The following is a 21808-nucleotide window of genomic DNA, read 5'->3' as shown; positions in this document are numbered from 1 at the left end:
TAGAGATGAAGGCTGCAGTAAGCTGTGTTTGCACCACTGCACTCCTGCCTGGGTGACAGATGGAGACCTTGTCTCAAAGAAAAGGCTATAACCCCAGCACTTTGGGAGGCCCAGGCAGGCGAATTCCTTAAGGTCAGGAGTTAAAACTGGGCAACATGGTGAAACTTTGTCTTTACTAAAAATACAAAAATTAGCCAGGTGTGATGGCATGCAGCTGTAATCCCAGGTACTCAGGAGGCTGAGGTAGGAGGATCCCTTGAACCTGGGAGGCAGAGGTTGCAGTGAGCCTAGATCGTGCCACTGCGTTCTAGCCTGTGTGACAGAGTGAGACTCTGTCTCAAAAAATATAAATAAATAAATAATATCTCCTATAGAGTCTAAGAAATATTTGAAAAGTATACACTTTACTTAAACAGGACAGAGCCAGATTGTGGAGTACATGCTGGGGGGTGGAATGCCTAGAGGTAAGGCATAGTAAGGTAGACTGAAGTCAAGATGGATAAATGTTTTGTATTGGAATTTATTCTATGGGTGCTGATAGACCAGTGAAGGTTTTTTTTTTTTTTTTCAATAGGAATATTAAGGGGTAGTATTTGAGACATTCCTTTAAAAATAAATTATTCTTGAATTGGGAAATCAAATGATAGAATTGTAAAAGTTATAAGCATGTATGCTGGCAATGAGTATGGCTAATAAGTCGCATAATATATGGTGGAGTCTGTTTTATCACTTTCAGATAACATATAATCTTAGTATAGGTAAAACCATTTTAATCAAAGTATGCATGATGGCATCAGTTTGTTTTTGAAAGAAATGTATTTTTGCTTTATGAAATTATTACAGACTTTTTCTTAAAGATGCTGGCATTTTTTTTAAAACTTATTTTGAAGTGATTTTAAGTTTAGAAAAGAGTTTCTTAAATAGCACAAAGAGGTCCTGTATATTCTTTATCCAGTGTCCACTGATGTTAACATCTTATGCAGTCATAGTATAGTGATCAAAACTAAGAAACATTGGTACAGTGCTATTAACTGTAGACTTTATTAGGATTTTCTCAGCTTTTCCACTAATGTCCTTTTTCTGTTCCAGGATCTAGTCCAAGATATACCACACTGCACTTAATTGTTATCTCTCTTATCCCCTCAAATCTCCTTTTTGACCTTGACAGTCTGGAAGAGTAACAGGTATTTTGTAGAATGTCCGTCAATTTGATTGTGTCTCTTGTTTTTTTGTGATTATGGACTGAATTAATGAGTTTTGGGGCTATTGGAGGTTTTTTAAAATTTCATTTTATTTTTCAAATTATCATAAATTAAAGTTGACTTTTTTATGTACAGCTCTGTGAATTTTGACACATGTCTAGGTTTGTGTAACCATCACCATAATCAGGATGTAGAACAATTCATCACTTCCCAAAATCCTCATGCTCTCTCAGTAGTCACACCCTCCCCCTAATCTATATCCCTGGCAACCACTGATCTGTCCTCCATCAATGTAGTTTTGTCTCTTCAAGAAATGTTATGTAAATAGAATCATACAGTATTCAGTGGTCCGTAGCCTTTTTGGCATCAGGGACCAGTTTCATGGAAGACAGTTTTTCCACAGAAGTTGGGTGGGATGGTTTCAGGATAAAACTGTTCCACCCCAAATCACTGGGCATTGGATTCTCATAAGGAGCGCGTAACCTAGATACTTTGCATGCGCAGTTCACAGTAGGGTTTCCTCTCCTATAAGAATCTAATTCTCTGGCTGCTCTGACAGGAGGTGGAGCTCAGGTGGTGATGCTCGCCTGCCTTGGGGTTGAGGACCCCTGCAGTATGTAACCCTTTGACCCTGGCTTTTTTCACTCAGCATAACGCTTTTGATTGTCATCTAAGTTGTATTTATCAATAGTTAGCTCCATTTTATTGCTAAGTATGGATGTACTGCAGCTTGTTTATTTGCCTCTTTTCGTTATGTATTTGAGAATATACTATGTGTCCTGGCACTATAACAAGTAATTTAAATGAATTATTTTGTGAAATAAGGATTTTAACTGTCCCTTTCACAGATGTGAAAACAGAGGCTTAGAGAGTTTAAGTAGCTCTACGTTATACAACTAGTCAGTAGTAGAATTAGGACTCAGCCTGGGTCACCCACTCCAAACCCCATGTTCTTAATCATGAGGCTACACGGCTAGTTGCTAATGTTAGCTTCCTCATTTCTGTTATGACCAGAAGTGTAACTAAGAGAAGTTAAAGTTCACATTTTTTTAATGTGTCCTAAAATTCCCTTTCTTTTCTCTTTATATTTGTTTTCTCTTTTACCAAAGAGCAAAAGTAATAATAGCAGGGGTAATTTTTTAAAATCATTTTGGGAGCTAAGGGTTCTGTGATTCAGGCCTAAAGCAAAAGGTTAAGCCAAGTCAGTCATCAGTCCATAGGACATTATGACTTAACATTTAACATTGAGTGCTTCTATTTATGAGAATTGTAACCATAATACTAAGTTTTTTCTTTTCTTTCTTGTGTTTTTTTTTTAGAAACAAGGTCTTGCTGTCTCACCCAGGGTGGGTGCAGTGGTACAACTGTAGCTCATTGTGACCTCAAACTCCTGGGCTCAGGAGAATCTTCTGCCTCAACCTCCTGAGTAGCTGGGACTACAGGCTTGCACCACCATACTGGGCTAATTGTTTTATTTTTTGTAGAGATAGGGTCTCACTGTGTTGCCCAGGCTGGTCTTGAACTCCTGGCCTCAAGTGATCCTCTCACCTCAGTGCTGGGATTACAGGCATGAGACACTGTACCTGGCCCTGTTTTTTCTTAATCTCCTTATAAATAGAATCTTTGTTTTACAGGTAGTTAATAAATATCACTGGGTGCAGTGGCTCACGCCTGTAATCCCAGCACTTTAGGAGGCTGAGGCAGGCGGATCACTTGAGGTCAGGAGTTCGAGACCAGCCTGGCCAACATGGTAAAACCCTGTCTCTACTAAAAATGCAAAAATTAGCTGGGCGTGGTGGTACATGCCTGTAATCCCAGCTACTTGGGAGACTGAGGCAGGAGAATCACTCGAACCCAGGAGGTGGAGGTTGCAGTGAGCCGAGATCGCGCCATTGCACTCCAGCCTGGGCAAGAAACTCTGTCTCAAAAAAAAAAAAAAAAAAGTAAGTAAATAAATATCAAATAAAAATAGACAGGCATTCTAAATCAGCCTACTTTAAAATAAGAGGGTTGCCCTCTATGATATTACTTTAAATTTTACTAATGGCAAAGGTAGTTGTCTTTTTTATTTTAAGAACTGAAATTTTGGTGTATTTAAGATGATCGTTTTTGAACTTGTGTGCTAACAGCCCATTTGCTGAAATATCCTACTGCTATAAGATAAAAAGAATGTTTCTAGAATGTTAGTGTGGTATTTCTGCTTTTTTTTTTTTTTTTTTTTTGGAGACAGAGTCTTCCTCTGTTGCCCAGGCTAGAGTGCAGTGGCGTGATGTTGGCTCACTGCAAGCTCCGCCTCCTGGGTTCATGCCGTTCTCCTGCCTCAGCCTCCCGAGTGGCTGGGACTACAGGCGTCCGCCACCACGCCCGGCTAATTTTTTTTGTTTTTTGTTTTTTTTAGTAGAGACGGGGTTTCATGTGTTAGCCAGGATGGTCTCTGTTTCCTGACCTCGTGATCTGCCCGCCTCAGCCTCCCAAAGTGCTGGGATTACAGGCGTGAGCCACCCTTCCCGGCCATATTTCTACATTTTATTAGTGAAGCATAATATGTATAATTAAGTTTTCATGGATTTTATAAAACTTCTATGTTATTCTGGGTACCTGTTAACTTTACGTGTTACCTTAGCAAATTTTATAACAATTGGATGAGGAGACTTGATTTTTTTTTTTTTTTTTGAGATGGAGTCTTGCTCTGTTGCCCAGGCTGGAGTGCAGTGGCGTGATCTTGGCTTGCTGCAACCTCTGCCTCCTGGGTTCAAGCAATTCTCTGCCTCAGTCTCACTAGTAGCTGGGATTACAGGCGCTCACCACCACGCCTGACTAATTTTTTTGTATTTTTAGTAGAGACGGAGTTTCACCATCTTGGCCAGGCTGGTTTTGAACTCCTGACCTCGTGATCCACCCACCTCGGCTTCCCAAAGTGCTGGGATTGTAGGCGTGAGCCACTGCGCCTGGCCAAGGAGACTTGTTTTAAGTGTAGCCTCAGTTTGATTTTTTGTTCTCAGTTCTATAGATACTATTCTGAGAACTTGGAGAGGCTATATATAAAATCAAATGTCAGAACTAGAATGGATCTTCAAAATTATCAACTCTCTAGATTGTCCCAATATTTTACAAAAAAAACTGAAATCCCATAGTAGTGTGAAATAACTTGTCCACACTTACAGTTAGTTGTAGAAGCTGCATGATACAGTTCCTGCTCTCAGATACATTACTGGCTTATCAGTGTAGAAACAGACTTGTACAAAATTGACAGTAATACAAAATGGCATGTTCTAGATAGTAAAGGTACTTCTTTTCTTTTTCTTTTTCTTTATTTCTTTTTTTTTTTTTTTTTTGGAAATAGGGTCTTACTCTTTCACCCAGGCTGGAGAGCAATGATACCATTATGGCTTACTGCAGCCTCAACCTCTTGGCTTCAAGTGATCCTCCCATCTTAGCCACTTGAGTACCTGGGACCCCCGAGTGTGTACCACCATGCCTGGCTCATTTCTTTTATTTTTTTGTAGAAATGGGGTTTCATCATGTTGCCCAGGCTACTGTTGAACTTCTAGTCTCAAGTGATTCACCTGCTTCAGCTCCCCAAAGTGCTAGGATTACAGGCATGAGCCACCATGCCTGGCCAGATACAACTTTTCTTAAAAAGGCGTCACCTCCCCGCCGCCCCCCCACCAAAAACAAACAAACAAAAAACCCAAATCAAAAAAGCTTTATCTTTACCCTTTCACAACAAAATTACTTTATTTTTATGTGTGCGAGACAGAGTCTCACTCCTACCCAGGCTGGAGTACAGTGGCATGATCATGGTTCACTGCAGCCTCAATCTCCTGGGTTTAAGCAATCTTCCCACCTCAGTCTTCCCAGTAGCTGGGACCACAGGCACATACCGCCAAGTCTGGCTAATTTTTATTTGTTTTTATTCTTTGTAGAGACAGGTTCTCGCTGTGTTACCCAGGCTGCTCTTAAATTTCTAGGCTCAAGTGATCCTCCTACTTTAGTCTCCCAAAATGTTGGATTTACAGATGTGAGCCAGCACACCTGACCCAAAATTACTTTCTGTTTTCAGTTTTTCATCTCTTATTCTCTCCTAAACTTTTTCTAATCAGTTTTTTGTATTTGTTTTTACCTTTGCTGTACCGTGAAAACTTTCCTTTTAAAACAACAGTGACCTCCATGTTGCCAAATTCAACTGTCGTTTTTTTTCTCAGACCTTATCTAACTTGATCTGCCATCAGCATTTGGCACAGTTGCTCATTCCTTATTCTTGGAAACACACATGCCTTGTTTTTTTCCTACATTTCTGAGTACTCCTTTTAGCCTTCTTTGTTAGTTATGCCTCATCTTTCTTAATGATGCCTCATACTTCTAAATGATGGAGTGTCCCAAGAATCTGTCATTGTTACTTTTCTAACCTATAGCTTTAATATTATATACATGTTAATGTAATATAAATATAAATATATATGTATGTTAATTATTCCCAAGTTTATGATCTCTAGCCCATACCTCTAACCTGGGCTTTAGGACTTTATATTCAACTCCAGGACTGCATATCTCATTTGGTGTCTCTAGTCTGGTAACTAATGAGCATCTGAAGCTTAATGTGTTCAGAATTGAACTCTGATATTCCTCTACCTCAAACCATTGCCATTTGTCCTCTTTCCTGTCTCAGTTTTGGTAACTGCGATCTTTCCAGTTGCTGGAGAAGGGGGGTGCCCCAGCTCCAAGAAAGAGAGAATTCAACTTTCTGTCCAGGTCCTTAGTCAATTGATGGTGCCTACCCACATTGGATGAGGGCAGATCTTCCTTATGGAGTCCACTGATGGAAATGCTAATCTCCCTGGGCACTTTGGCTCACACCTGTGATCCTTGCACTTTGGGAGGCTGAGGCGGGTGGATCACTTGAGCCCAGGAATTTAGGACCAGCCTGGGCAACATGGCAAAACCTTGTCTCTCCAGAAAATATAAAAATTAGCCAGGCATGGTGATGCATGCCTGTAGTCCCAGCTATTCAGGAGGCTGAGGTGGGAGGATCACCTGAGCCTGGGAGGTTGAGGCTGTGATCAGGCTACTGCATTCAGGCCTGGGCTACAGAACAAGACTCTGTTTCAAAAAAATAAAAAAGAAATGCCAGTCTCTCTGGAAACACCCTCACCCTCACAGACATACTCAAAAATAATACTGTACCAGTTGTCTGGGTATCCCTTAATTCAGTTAAGTTGACATCTGAAATTAACCATCACAAGTCCACCCCTTGTCAACTTGGCACCCATGTGGCACCCATGTGCATCTCCTTAAACCATACTTAATCTCCAAATAGAGACAATTGCGAAATTGTAGTTCTGCCTAAAATGATACAACTACCCTGCATACAACTGAAAATGCAGATTTCTCCCCAGAAGAGGAGGTAAAGCTCTTGAATGTTGTTCTCCTCTTATATCCCACAATTTAATTATATGATGTAAAATTAACAATACTTGGCCAGGCATGGTGGCTCACACCTGTAATCTCAGCACTTTGGGAGGCCGAGGTGGGTGGATCATGAGGTCAGGAGTTTGAGACCAGCCTGGTCAATATGCTGAAACCCCGTCTCTAAAAACACAATAATAAAAATAGAAAAATTAGCCAGGTGTGGTGGCACGCACTTTTAGTCCCAGCTACTCGGGAGGCTGAGGCGTAAGAATCGCTTGAACCTGGGAGGCAGAGGTTGCAGGGAGCCGAGATCGTGCCACTTCACTCCAGCCTGGGCAACAGAGTGAGACTCCGTCTCAAAAAGATAAAAAATAAATTAACAATACTTAAATACTGACATAAAGTAAATACATCTTATGTTACGTAGTAAAGGAGTAAGAGGAAAGAACACAAAGATATTTGCTTTGTTATATCTATGTGTATATACACACAAATGTGTTCTGAACAAAATAGAGAGAACATAGTCACGACAGTTAAAATCCTCATTTCCCCAACTGGTCAGGTGGTTATAGCTGGCATTGATAACTACCTTCATGTACTACACATTCTGTATTCTCTTTGCCTTCAGCAAACGCCTTAGCTGGTCGTGGTTCTTTATTTGGTGGGGTCTTCATTCTTAAAGGGTTTGGGCTATTAGTAGACCTTCCTGGATTGGGTTGTTTTAGTTTCCCGTCGACTTATTTACAGGGCATGATAATACTAAGCGATGCCCCAAGGGATCTCCTGTATTCCAGATATGCTCTTCTTTACCTGCACTGTGAGTTAGTAGTCCAGCTTCCCATTCCTAGTTTAGATTAATCACCCCCAGCTACATTGACTTAGAGGCATGAGGAGCCCAAAGATGCTGGATGGTAGTTTTGACTCCAGTTCCACGGAATCATTGTTGTGTTTCCTGGTGGAAGTATTCCTCTCTCTCTGGACTAAGACTTCTAGGCCAACAGAGCATAAAGTTATGGGAACAGGAAGCAAAAATTTTGCTAGTGGGTAATGGTGAGTAGTGCCATTCCTATTTGTATTCCTTGGTTCAGGAAACAAGGAATATTGAATCCTGGCTATGGGAAAAACAGTACCATGTGGTGGATGCTAACTCAGAATGTATACAGCCTTCTAGAGAACCTAGCACCAGACCTGCAAGGTATTATCACCTAGCTGGCACTGTAACTGCATCGTCTAAGGTCCATTTCAACATCCTGTCAAGCTGGCTGCTTCAGGATGGCAGGGAACATGGTAAGACCAATGAATTCCATGAGCTTGAGCCCATTACCCCACTTTTGTGACTGAGATAAGTTCTATGGACGGGAGCAGTGCTGTGTAGAATGCCGTGATGGTAGATAAGGCGTTCTGTGAGTCCATGGATGGTAGTTTTGGGAGAAGCATTGCATGCAGGAAAGGCACATTTGTATCTAGTGTCTGTTGCAGTAAGAACATACTGCTGCTCCTGCTGTGATGGAAGCAGCCTAACGTAGTCAACCGGCCACCAGGTAGCTGGCTGATCACCCCAGGGAATGGTGCCATACTGGGGGCTCTTTGCTGGTCTCTGCTGCTGGCAGATTGGGCACTCAGCCATGGCTATACCCAGGTGAGCTGTAGTGAGTGGAAATCCATGTTGCTGAGCCCGTGAATAACCTCCATCCCTGCCACCATGTCCAGGATTAGCCCCCTGGGCAATGACAGGTGGCTGGGGAAAATGGCTGACTGGTGTCCACAAAACAGGTCATGCTATCCGCTTGATTATTAAAGCCCTCCCCGCCCCCCCAGCTAAGGTCACCCTTTGGTGAGTATTCACATGAGACAAATATCTTCACGTCTGTTGCCCAGTTAGGAGAGATCTCTTCTGCCCCAAATTTCTTTGTCACCAATTTTCTAGTTATGTTCCTTCGAAGTCCCTGAGCATCCTGTCAAACCATTGTCAATAGCCCATGCATTGATGTATAATCACACATCTGGCCATTTCTCCTTCACAGCAAAGTGCACAACTGGGTGTGCTGCCGTAAGTTCTGCCGACTGGGAAGATTTCATGACTAGATGTTCCAGAAAAAGGGCTGTAGCACTGCAGCTGTCCGCTTTTGGGTGGTGCTCGCATATCATGCAGAACCATCTGTAAACAAGGCTCTGTCAGCTGATTGTAGAATATTCCTCATGAGGCCAGAGGTACAATCTGGGTGAGAAAAGACAGTATAGCACCAGGAACCATGGGCATTTGGGCCATTTCATGTAACTTGTGCCTTTAGGACCTACGCAGGCCCAATCACATATATGTTACCTCGGTTTGATGATGGAATGGTGCTATGCACGCCCAGCCTTGTGGCTTCGAGTGGGTCAGGTAACACCCACTTCATGATAGACAAGTAGATTGCATAACTTGGTGGCCCGTGGTGAATGTTCAGTTTCTACTAAGGTCCAGGAGCAGGTCAAGAGCTGTCTCTCAAAAGGTAAGTATTACCTGCAGATGATGGCAAGGTCTTGCTCCAAAATCCTACAGGCCTGTGCTGTGATTCACCTATAGAGAGAGGCCTGCCAACTGCTGATACCTCAAGTACCATTGGATCTCCTGAGTCATAGGCTCAGTCATTTGTTACAGGTTTGTTACAGATTTGTTACAGGTTTGTTACAGATTTGTTACAGAGCCTTCTCTTCTGGGTCCTACTCAAAACTAGCAGCTTTTCTGGTCACTTGGTAGTTGGGCTGGAGTAACACTTAAATGAGGAATGTGTTGCCTCCAAAATCTAAATAAACGACTTAAGTATTGTGCCTTTTTCTTGGTAGTAGGGGGGGCCAGATGCAACAATTTATCCTTTACCCTAGAAGAGATATCATGATATGCCTCACACCAATAGACCCCTAGACATTACACTGAAATAGAAGGCCCTTGAATTTTAGTCAGATTTATTTCCCAGCCTCTGACATGCGATGTGTTATCATTAAACCTAGAGTAGTTGCTACTCGTTGCTCATTAGGTCCAGCGAGCATAATGTCATTGATATAATGGACTAATAGGTTACCTTGAGGGGAAAGGTGATCAAGATCCCTGTGAACTAAATTATAACATAGGGCTTGGGGGTTGATATATCCCTGAGTTAGGACAGTGAAGGTATTTTTGGCCTTGCCATTTGAAAGGAAACTGCTTCTGGTGGGCCTCATGGACAGGTATGGGGGAAAAAGGCATTTGCCAGATTGATAGCTGTATATAACAAATACCAGGAGATGTGTTGAGGCTAAAGAATGAACTCATATCTGGTACAGCAGCTGCAAATGGAGTCACCACTTGGTTAAGCTTATGAGAATCCACCATGATTCTCCTAGATTCATCTGTCTTCTGCATAGGCCGAATAGGGTTTATTTATCATGAGTGTGTCTCTTTTGTTTGCTGTATAGCAAGGGGCTAGAATAGTACCTGGCACATAGTAAGTGCTGAGTAAATATTTGTTAAATGAATGACAGAGTCCCTCAAATCAGTCACTAACTTGACATTGGGAAGTCACTTGGTACAGACCTCTTATCTCTATTTTTAAAGTGAGAGTGGATTGGATTCGTGTTTTAAGCTTTCCTACAGTGAAGACTTAAATGTATGGAGTGTCAAGGTTCCTTGAAGGCTTTATAAGAATTCAGCTGCTTAAGTAAAAACTTTAGAAACCACTGGACTGCATAAAGTATCTCTAAGGTCTCTTCCAGTTCTGCGATGATCAGTTCTCACAGTAATTGTAAGTGCGACTGTTGAGGAAATCCTTCTGCAAAGGAGGCATTGAAATTGAGACTTGATGGATGGATGTTCATTAGGCAGAGGTCGGGGACAGGATGGGAAATAAGGCAAGTGCTTTTCAGGCCCAGGGAAGAGTTACAAGGAAGTGAGACAAATAGGAATGGGACAATTCAGGAAATTTCCGTACCGCTGTCAGGGGCTGGGGAGTGAGGGGGAGTCAGGAAGATAGGGCTGGAAAAGTCAGGGAAGTTAAAAGTCAGATTGTGAAAGCCTTGAACACCGTAATAGTCTGGCTTTTAATTTTGCCTCTAAGAAGTCAGTTATTTTTATTTCTTTTTGTTTTTTGGGCCGTAAGTGATAATCATTTCACTCTCGGAGTTGTTCTTAAGGAAGACTTCTCTAATAGCAGAGTGATAGGTGAATTTAAAGTCGGCAGTTGGTGGTAGAGAAACAGGAGGAGACTGTGATATTATTTTTCTGTGATATGATGAGTACTCTTTTACCTGAAGAGTAGCAAAGGAGGAGCTTAAGTTTCATTCTAAACTCAGTATAAAAATTAGATTTCCTCTCTGCAACATTTAGAGATTATTGAATAGTAGGTTAGCAAATGTCTTTGAGTGACTGCTGTGTGAAGAACAGTAACTAGATAGATGCTGGGGCTACATAGAAACAGAGCAGTGGTGGCCGTGTGTGGTTGTTCACGCCTGTAATCCCAGCACCTTGGGAGGCTAAGGCAGGCAGATCACTTGAGCTCAGGAGTTTGAGACCAGCCTTGGCAACATGGCAAAACCCTGCCTCTACAAAAAATACAAAAATTAGCCAGACATTGTGGTGCACACCTGTAGTCCCAGCTACTCAGGAGGCTGAGGTGGGAGGATCACCTGGGAGGCGGAAATTGCCATAAGCTGAGGTGCCAAGGTCCTGTCACTGCACTCCGGCCTGGGTGACAGAGCAAGACTCTGTCTCAAAAAACAAAAACAACTGTCCTCTGCCCCCCAAAACAAACAAACAAAAACAGCAGTGGTTCTCATAAGCCTGACCTCCACCTGTACTACTGAATCCATTTCCAGGAGTTGGCATGTGTCTTCATGAAGTTCCTTTAAGGGGTGCATTCCTGGTTACAGGCTCCTGAAGTAAAAGATAAATTATTTTTAATATTGAATTTAAAATTTAATTATGAGAGATAAAATATCTCTATACAAACAACTTGAGATTGCAGTCAGCCTATTACCTGGGAGCTTTATAAAGAATATAATCATACCATCAGTTCTTGGTTATTTTTAATATCAGAGGAAACGGTAACACCCAGAATAATACCTGCAATAGAACCTTGAATTGATCTATATCAAGTCATAGGGGCCAAGTCATGTCTTTAAAGATATTTCAATGTTTACTAAAATCCTGATATACTACATTTTTCCCCTCAGTGAGCAGTTTTAGGAAAGTCACTCATTCATGTCTGAGTTTCTGCTGAGTTTTGGGCCCTGTCCTAGGTGATGAGAATATAGTGTAGACAAAAGCCATGGCCCCTTTTGCCTTTGATAAGCTCCTGAAAATACATAGACTGTTGTCTAAGAGGACCACTTTTGGAGGGTAGTAAAATGTACCACCTAGTTACCTGTCCGTGCAGAAGTGGGAAAGAGGATTTGGTTTAACAAAGCTAGTGATAGAGCATAGAAAATTAACTATGTTTTACGTTTAAGCTCACATGTAGAAATTCTGCACAATTCTTGGAACCTGGAATTATACTTTTGAGAGGCATTAACATCAACAAAATAAATTCTGCTTGATTGAAAGATTTGTAACAATCTCAGTCTTTTAAATTTTATTTTTCTATTTAAATAGTGGGAAACATTGATTTTGATCATTTGCCATGTTAATGGTGTGATCTTTTCTTTTTCCATCTCTGATAGTGATAGCATGTTAGCTTCCAACCTATGGGATGGTTTCAAACAAAGCTTTTTTTAGCCCAAGTTTCCTAGATATGGAAATTAGAGTATTCTATATTTTTGTACTAGAAGTTTTCAGATTTGAGTTCAAAGAGAAGAGGTAACGATAAAAAGGAAAAATAAGCCCTAGCACAATAAATTCTTTTTATAAATTCTGTTTCAGTGGAGGAAATAAACAGTATCTGAAATTTAGTTGGCATTTAAATTCATTCAGTTGACTCAATCTCTCTCAGCTAATAGTTCAAATATACATGTTGACAATTCCAGGAGCAGCCATGAAAGCTTTATAGTAAGATATATACTGACTTGATCCATATCTAATTTTAGAAATAAACATATCCACAGTATGTACATTTCATATACCTAAACGAGATTTCTTTTCTTTGTCTTCCTTTCCTTTCCTTTTCTTTTTCTTTTTTTCTTTTTCTTTTTCTTTTCTTTCTCTCTCTCTCTTTCTTTCTCTCTCTCTTTCTTTCTCTCTCTCTCTTTCTTTCTCTTTCTCTCTCTCTCTGTCTCTGTCTCTCTCTCTTTCTTTCTTTCTTTCTTTCTTTCTGTTTTGGGGTACATGTGCAGAACTTGGAGATTTGTTACAGAACATGGGGGTTTGACACAGTCTTGCTCAGTCACCAAGGCTGGAGTGCAATGGTGCAATCTTGGCTCACTGCAACCTCCGCCTCCCAGGTTCAAGCAATTCTCCTGCCTCAGCCTCCCAAGTAGCTGAGATTACAGGTATCTGCCACCACACCTGGCTAATACCTGTATTTTTAGTAGAGATGGTTTCGCCATGTTGGCCAGTGTGGCCTTGGACTCCTGAACTTCAGTGATCCGCCTGCCTTGGCCTCCCAAAGTGCTGGGATTACAGGCATGAGCCAACGTGCCTGGCCTAGATTTCTTTTTTTTAAAGTCAGTTTTATTGAGGTATGGTTTATATGCAGTACAATTTGCCCTGTTTAGTTTTATAGCTCTATGAATTTTGACAATGTACATAAGTCATATACCAGTACCACAATCAAGATACAGAATGTTTCCATCGCCCTATAACAGTTCCTTGTCTTCCTTTGTAGTCAATCCCCTCCCCTCATTTCCAGCCCCTAGCACTGATAGGATTTCTGTGCCTTTTATTTTGCCTTTTCCATTATGTCACATATAAATGGAATCATACAGAGTCATAGAGTCAGTCTTATTTTGTTCAGCCTAATGCTTTTAGGTTCATCCATGTTGTCACATATATCAGAAATTCAGACCTTTTTTTGTTGCTGAGTAGCGTTCCATTATATGGATATATTATACCATTCCATTACATGGATTTATCCATTCACCCATTGCTGGACATTATTTGAGTTTTCAATATTTGGTGAATGATAAAACTGCTATATATATTTGCATAGAAGTTTTAAAATAGACATGTATCTTCATTTCTCTTGGGTAAATGCCGAGGAAGGGGATTACTGGATCATGTGGTAAGTGTATGTTTATAGAAACCACTAAACTATCTTCCAGAGTGGCTAAACTTTTGCATTCCCACCAGCAATATATGAGAGTTGTAGTTGCTCCATGTTCTCATCAATACTTGGTATTATTGGTGGTTTTTGTTTTGTTTTGTTGTGGTATTGTCACATTAATTTGCATTTCCCTATTGAGTATTGATGTTAAAATATTTTCATGTACTTTTTTGCCATCTGTGTCACTTCTTTAGTGACGTGTCTATTCAGATTTGACTATTGAAAAACTGGTTTGTTGGCCGGGCGCAGTGGCTCAAGCCTGTAATCCCAGCACTTTGGGAGGCCGAGGCGGGCGGATCACAAGGTCAGGAGATCGAGACCACAGTGAAACCCCGTCTCTACTAAAAAAATACAAAAAATTAGCCGGGCGTGGTGGCGGGCGCCTGTAGTCCCAGCTACTCAGGAGGCTGAGGCAGGAGAATGGCGTGAACCCGGGAGGCGGAGCTTGCAGTGAGCCGAGATCGCGCCACTGCACTCCAGCCTGGGCAACAGCATGAGACTCCGTCTCAAAAAAAAAAAAAAAAAAAAAAGAAAAACTGGTTTGTTTTCTTGTTTTTGAGTTGTGAAAGTGCTTTATGTAGTCTGGATAGCAGTATGTGGACTTATTTTAATCCTCATACTCTGTGTGGTAGATACTATTAGGCTAAATAATAGATAAATAAGTTATGATGCAGGATTGTTAAGTAACTGCCCAAGATTACATAGCTAATAGGTAGCAGAGCTGGGATTCAAACCCAAATAGATTGACTAGAACGTGTGTCAAACTGTTTGCCTTTTTTTTTTCTTTGATTCTCTCATATGCAGAGATTGACTTATTGGGGCTGTGAATAGAACAAGGATCCAGTTCCTGTAGGTGATAGAATAATGCTAATAGGGACACTCCTGGGCAAAGGGATAATATCTTGTAATGGCAGCTCTGGAGTCATCTCCTTAGGAACAGCTAAGATATTTGTTTCTGTTGGAGAGGTATATAATTATTTTTCCTTTAATTCTCTTCACATTACTGGTGGCCAGAGTACTTCTTTTAAATTATGTTTGGAATATTTGCCATTATTAAGTAATGGGGTGCTTTATATAAATGGATTTTCTCAATAGCAGAAGCTTATCCTTTTAGGTATCTGTTCTTCATAAAACATCTCACACACTTGATGTTACCCACTTTGGCTTTCGAAGGCCTGTCTTACACTAATGCTGACTTGGAGACACTTAGTGTATGGTAATATACTTAGGGAATATTACAACTTATTGACCTTATATAATGGCTTCATATGGAATACTTTTAAAGTTATATTTATTTTTAGTTTTATAAGGTGGGTTTTTTTTTATGTCATTATCAGCTCTTTCACTTTTTCTGACATCTTTTATAATACTGTTCCCCTCTTTTACCTGTTACAATTTTCATTTCTAATTAGCCAAAAGAAGATAATCACATTGTTAGGTTTACATTAATATTATCTAAAATAAATTTCAGATATGGAAAATTACTTGGGGGGAACTTTCCAGTGAACAAGTGAATCTCCCGTGACTGCTCAGCGGACCTTGTTTCTTGGTGCATGGGCTCTGAATAGTCATTTTGTGTAAGTGAGCTAAAGTAAGCTAAATATGACATTTGACAGGAGAAAACATGATCTATATTTCTTTTTAACAAATTTTTAATTAACAGTTTGTAAAACCATGGAGATTATTTTTCAGTAAAAAGATAAACCAAGCAACGTTCAGTGTAAGAAATAAATAGGCACTTAATAGGCAGAAAGTCGGTTCACAATCGTTGCAGTTTTGCAGCATTTTGTAAAGTTCCTAAGTCAGTGACAGCTTGTGCTCTCATCTATGCCTCTGGTAAGCCAGAATAAACTCCCAACTCATTAACTAAAGGGAGCAAACCTTGCTAAATCCTATTTACTTTTTGTAAGATACCAGGATGAAGGCTGTCTATTGAGCTGCATTTATCATTTCAAGCGCTTTGGAAGTACTTAGTGCTTTCAAGCCATTTTGATTAATTTAAGCTCTTAGAATAAATTAATAAGTATATTCACCCAGAGGCCAGGATAAGTAAGTGTAGTAATATTTCAGTGCTTTGGGCACTTTGTCAGATGTATTCTGACTTGGAAGGCAGAGCTTCGCTGGCCACAGTTGTCCCCTTAGGCTGGCCTTGCCACAAGTGCAGCGGAGCTGTAGCAGGATGCCTGGCACAAGAGGCTTGAAATACACATAGAACGTTTTGCTTGAAAGGTAAATCAAACTGTGGCTATCATTTGGAAGTAGCAGAGTTATGAACTATGATCATACCGATAATTTTTAAAAAGGGTTTTATCGAGCTTGCAGTTTATTTAAAATCATTTTGCTTTGTTGGACTCTAAATTACTTTCTAACATTGGGGTGTGGGTTTTTAAAAAGTCTGTAAACCAGTTTAATTCACACTTATTTTTCCACTGAACTTTGAATTTTCTAGTGGATTTTATCTGTTTAGTGAACTTATAGATCTGCATGTGCCTTTGTAGTTTGCTAGCCTTTCCAGACTACGCAGCAATATAGCTCTTTCATAAAAGGGTTAATGAGTAGCCAGATTATACTCACCAGTCCATTGTTACATTAGGAGCCACCGAGTTTGCTATCTCCCTTCCATCCCCTTTCACACTTTATTCATTTCACAGTTTTATTTGGTACAGTAAAGTAACTTTTAAAAATTGAGATTTTTATATTTTAAAACAATATATAGTTTTAAATTTTGCTCTCTTGTAGATTCTTACTCTCTCTTATTGTTAGTTTTAAATTATGGCAATTAATATGAGCTTAGTAATGGTCTAATCAAGGTAGATCTTGCACCTTGCCTCTTCTTCCCCACTTTCCTATACCGTTTTTACCTGCAGATTTGCATGTTTGACCTAGCAGAATAATTGGGTCCACAGCAACATGGGCGTGCCTCCCTTAGAAACACTTGGTTTCATGTATGACTCATAAGCTGAAGCACAGACACCACTTCCCCAATCTACAGGAGCCATTTTAACAGCTAAAACTTGTCGGATTGCTTTTTATTTTCAAGCCCAAAAGACGATAGAGAAAGAATACTTGAAGGTAACTTGTTACGATTTTGTATGTTTGCTTCTGGCTGTTTCTTGAGCTGATAAACAGGGTGGTTCTTACCTGTGGAAGAACATGGCTGAGTGTGTTCTTTAACTCTGATAAAATGTGTGTGGTCAGTCACATGCCTGATTGAACTTAATTGCTAGGAGGAAACAAAGCACTGAAATTCTGGAAGGTTTTAGATCTTCTTGTTAAAGCATTTTATATGTCTTTGTGATTTTTTTTTTCTATGTAATTTAAGAATAAAAGAGGTTTTTTGTTTGTTTGTTTGTGTTTAAGTACCACAAAGCAAACTAAGGTCAAATTTTAATTTAAAGAATCTAATTGTATTTTTTGGGGTAGTTGAAGTTATAATTAAGTAAACCGTATTACTCCTGTGTGATATGGATGTTAACAATCCAGGGGCAGTGGCTTTGTTTTGGCATTTTAGCTAAGGGTGAAGTTTTGGGACAACTCAGTCATAAGGTGTTGCTCATTGACTGTTACGTTTTTTTTTTTTTCCTCCCTCTCTGTTTTTAAAGTTAATGAAATTTTATTACACATTTCATTTTGGAAACCCAATAGAAGTTTAAGTAAAGTGAATGAGTATTTAGATAATAAGTAAAAATGAATATTAGATTATTTAGATAACAAAAGTGAATATTAAATAAAGAGGAAGAAAGACGAGCAGGATTCATTTACTATTAGGAAAAAAATGAAGTTTTATAATTCACACTGGAAACTTGTTCTGAGTAACAACCTTAGAGGTAAAGCTGTCTTCTGAGGAAACGTGGTTATTTCAATTTTGTGTAAAAAGAAAAAGTGATGCGTATTGGCCTTCCTTCTGTGTTACTGTACTTAAAATTTGCTTGCTTTGAATAAAAAACCTTCTGTAAATGAAAAGATTGCTCAGTCTTTTCCTGAAGTACTTGTCATTGTAGTTACGAGATTTTGGCTGGTGAGTATACATCCTGCTGTGCCTTAAAGTCCTAGGTGCTCTGTAAGGCTGAGTGCAGTAGTATTTCATTTCTGAAACATATTTATGAAGATAAAAATTGGAATATGCAGTGATTCCAAAAAATAGAGTTTTTGGATATAAAACTTGCCAAATCATTTCTTGTTGACCAAAATGATACTTAGCTAGTTCTTTGAGAATTTGCTATGCACTTTCTAAGTGCTTGAAGGCCTGTCAGATTACAGGGAAGACAGAAAGGCAATCAGTTATTATTTCTTACTCTTTTGTAAGGATTGTTGATATTAACATCTCAATTTTGCGGTCTTACAAGAAAGACACAGCGGACATTTTACCAATTCATCTGAGCCATTTGCTATCATCTTTGTTTGTATATTGCTGGTTTAGTCAGCCTTTGAGTAAGCAAAAGCTGTATTTACCTCTAGTCTGGTCTGTGTGAAAAATCTAATGAAGACTTTTCTATTTTTTTTTTTAATTTTTTTTTAAGGTGGTGATCCATAAGAGAAAAATCAAGAGGCACACAAATAAGCGGCATAATTAAGATCTTATTTATTAAAGAGAAGTAGAGGAAATTGGTTTCTTAAATTTAAGAAGCTGGTACAGTTTAAGTAAAATAGATATTGTTTATATATTTTCTTATGTGATAAGGACTGAAGTGGAGCTTCAAGGAGAAGGGAGAAGGGGGAGAAAAAAGAGAACCAAGAAAAGACCAGAAAAATTTATTCAGTAGTTCCCTCTCCACGTTTTTCCTTCCATAAGGTTGAATGTAAGTTTGAACTGAGCCATCAGAATGAAATTTAGAATTACTGATTTATAGAACTTCAGTGCTGTAAGTGACCGAAGATTGTCCAACTGCCTCACTTTTGTAGATGAAGAAACAGTGGCCCACAGAGGTCCTGTGATTTGCTGGAGGTCATGCAGTGCCTCATGGCTTCCCAGTCTGGAACTGCTCGTGCCAGTGCACAACAAGTGATGCTTTGTTTGAAATGCTCTGTGTTTCCTTAAGAGTAAATAAAACCTTAATTAAGATGTTTGGTGATAATCTTGGTGATAAGTTGCAACCAAATGGATCAACCAGTGATTTTGAAAATGTAGTTAGTTTTCTTTTTCATCAGAAAGATGATGCATTCATTTTATTTCTACAACAACTTTTTGTTTTTCACTGTTAAAATTTTTTTGTTCATGACATTGCTTATTTTAAGATGGCTTTAGACGGAAATATAAAGAGTTGAGAATTTAATTTGAGCTTCTAGATACAAAGACAGTTTTATTTCTGCTTTAGTTTTACGTCATTTTTTTTTTTTTTTTTTTGAGACGGAGTTTCACTCTTGTTGCCCCGGCTGGAGTGCAATGGCACAATCTCGGCTCATCGCAACTTCTGCCTCCCAGGTGCAAGCAATTCTCCTGCCTCAGCCTCCCAAGTAGCTGGGATTACGGGCATGCGCCACCACGCCCGGCCACTTTTGTATTTTTAGTAGAGACAGGGTTCCTCCGTTTTGGTTAGGCTGGTCCTGAACTCCCGACCTTGGGTGATCCACTCGCCTCGGCCTCCCAAAGTGCTATGATTACAGGCACAAGCCACCGTGCCCGTCCTTACCTCATATTCTTTTAGGAGGGCAAATATTGTTTAATGTGATACCTTGTTGTACTAAAGTATGTGTATTTGTAAAACTCTGCGTGTGAATTTACAAAATCCAGAGGTGTCTAAGCTTTCACATTACACTTATCTTAAATTTGACCTTATTATAAGGTAGTTAATCTCATTTTATCTTTGTTACATCTTCTCCTCCTCCTTTGAAATAAGAGAATTGTTTGGTATCTACAAACTCTTTTGTCTGTTAACTTTTTGGTATGTTTTATTGGGGTGGTTGGAAAATCTCTAGGTTTGAAATTTGGATTTTTAATAGTTTATGCATAACTGCTGAATCTCCTAAATGTCTGAGTGCCCTAACTCAATTCAGTGTGAAATCGTCCACAGTGTGGCCATCATTGTTCTAAACAACAAAAGGCACAAAAGGCTAGGAACACGGACTTTATCCTCATAAACTTAAATTCTTGTTGGGAAAACAGGGCTTGTTAACAAGTGAAGTAAAGAATGGGACCAACCAACGACTAGGTAAATTCAGGTTCAGATGGCCTAGAGATAAAAGATGACTGAAAGAATACTCGGGAGAGTTTATCTTGAAGGAATGATGAATGTTGAAGGTCGAATAGCATTTACTATGTTAAGAAGAGCGTCTTCAGTAAGAATAAGAATATATGCTGTTTGAGAGGAGAGAGGTTTTATTCTGTTTTTTCTGCCTTTTTCAACCTTTGACAAAGTACCAAGCACATATGAGTAGAGAGGTATTATTTGCTGTAATAAACCTTTGGCTACTCTTTTTTGCCATCTTATGTGACAAATTCAGTTGGCCATCTTGCTGAAGTTAAAGATGGCACATCTTTAAAAAGCACTTGGCCCTCAGCTTAATCTCTGACTGGTGTCTGCGTGTTGTAGGTAATACTATCTGATAGTATTACCTTTAAAGCTGTAATTGTCAACCTTTAGTGTAACAAAGAATCACCCAGCTTTAACTCAGAAATTCTGATTCATTAGGCCTAGGATTTGCTTAAACAATCAGCATTTTTTCCTGTGTACCCTAAATGATTATGATGTAGGTGCTTATATGCCACACTTTCACAAAGAGAGGTTACAGGTTTAAGGCTATGAAGAGGAATTAGCTGTTTTGCATTTAAATATGTGAGATTTTAGGCAGCAATGCTGTTTTGAAGCCCGTAGCCTCTAGTAAGGAAGGAAAGCAACTAGGGTACTTTTTTATCAGTGTTGGAACCCATTTAGGCTCCTTTCCCATCCCAGTTTTCCCTTTCTCTAGTCCATTTTTTTGTTGTGCTATATGTTGTTCAGCCATGCGGCTATCCCTCTTTCCTTTTCTCTGATCCACCCCCGCAGCCTACTGCCATATTGACCATAATAAATAAAGTAATCTTTGTTTTTTAATGAAATTAACCTATTTTTTATTTCTCAGTGAACTCTTTCAGTGTTAGTTGTTTTGGTTCCAATTGTTGCTTCTTGGTTTCCCTCTCCATCCTCTTGTTCCTGGGGCTTTAGGAAAAACACCCCCTTACTGATTTAGGGTGGCATTTACAGCTTTTTGAAAGCTCTTCTCTCTTGGGAAATACACTATTATTATTTGTAATATTTTTCTTTTCTTTCTTTTTTTTTATGGGGGGGCAGGGGCGACTTGAAGACCAGTGTGATAGTATGTACTTGTTTGAGTCTGGGAGGAAGTAACTTTTTTTAACCCTGTGATGCTTGGGTATGAGTTTTGAAGCTTCTTCAGATATTTAACTGCATCTTTGATTGCATATTTGTAGGTCTGCCTAACATTCCATCTCACCTAATGGGACATTGTTCGGTATTCACTGACTTGTATAAATGAGAAGAAAAGTCCCCTCAGTTGAATTGTTTGAAGATAATCATTGCTTTCACAAATTAACCAGCATGTTTTGCTCCTTTACTTAAGAGCTGCTTCATATAAATGGTTGAAATTAAGTTAGTAATATTATTGAGTCAACTCCAATGATTAGGACAGTTTCCAACTATCTGAACAATTTTTCTTCCGTTAGTATGGAGAACCTACAAGAGAGTTTTTTGTGTCTTGTCAAATGAACTGTATACTATAATAAAAGTGGCTGTTGAGCAATCCTACACCTGTCTTTTCTGGTCATGGTTCTAAGCACCTTAAGTTATTATATGAGAAAAATAACTCATTGTGTGCTATTTGCTTTGTTGACAGAGAGGGAGAAATTATGCAGATAAGCTTCAGATGTACAAATTTCTATGCAGAAACGTTTTGATTCCTTCTCTTCCAGGTATTAACATCATCCTCATTGTCAGAGCCCTCTTGCCTTCCATAGTTTGTATGAAGATTGGTTTAACAATTTTTATATTA

General features: G+C 39.4%; 1 protein-coding gene across 3 annotated transcripts in view; it reads left to right on the top strand.

Moving 5' to 3' along the window:
• Window positions 1-21808, top strand: part of ELF1 (E74 like ETS transcription factor 1) — a 115120-nt gene that overhangs the window by 12909 nt on the left and 80403 nt on the right. Inside the window, exon 1 of one of the 3 annotated variants that reach the window (XM_074021895.1) lies at window positions 16806-16894. The exons of the other annotated variants lie outside the window; for them this stretch is intronic. The gene's annotated coding sequence lies outside the window, so the exon portion shown is untranslated. Of the gene's footprint in view, window positions 1-16805; window positions 16895-21808 lie in introns of those variants that run through there. 3 annotated transcript variants of the gene reach the window in all.

Source organism: Macaca fascicularis, chromosome 17 (assembly GCF_037993035.2).
Source record: "Macaca fascicularis isolate 582-1 chromosome 17, T2T-MFA8v1.1".
Taxonomy (NCBI): domain Eukaryota; kingdom Metazoa; phylum Chordata; class Mammalia; order Primates; family Cercopithecidae; genus Macaca; species Macaca fascicularis.
This window is presented reverse-complemented; position numbering and strand designations above follow the sequence as displayed.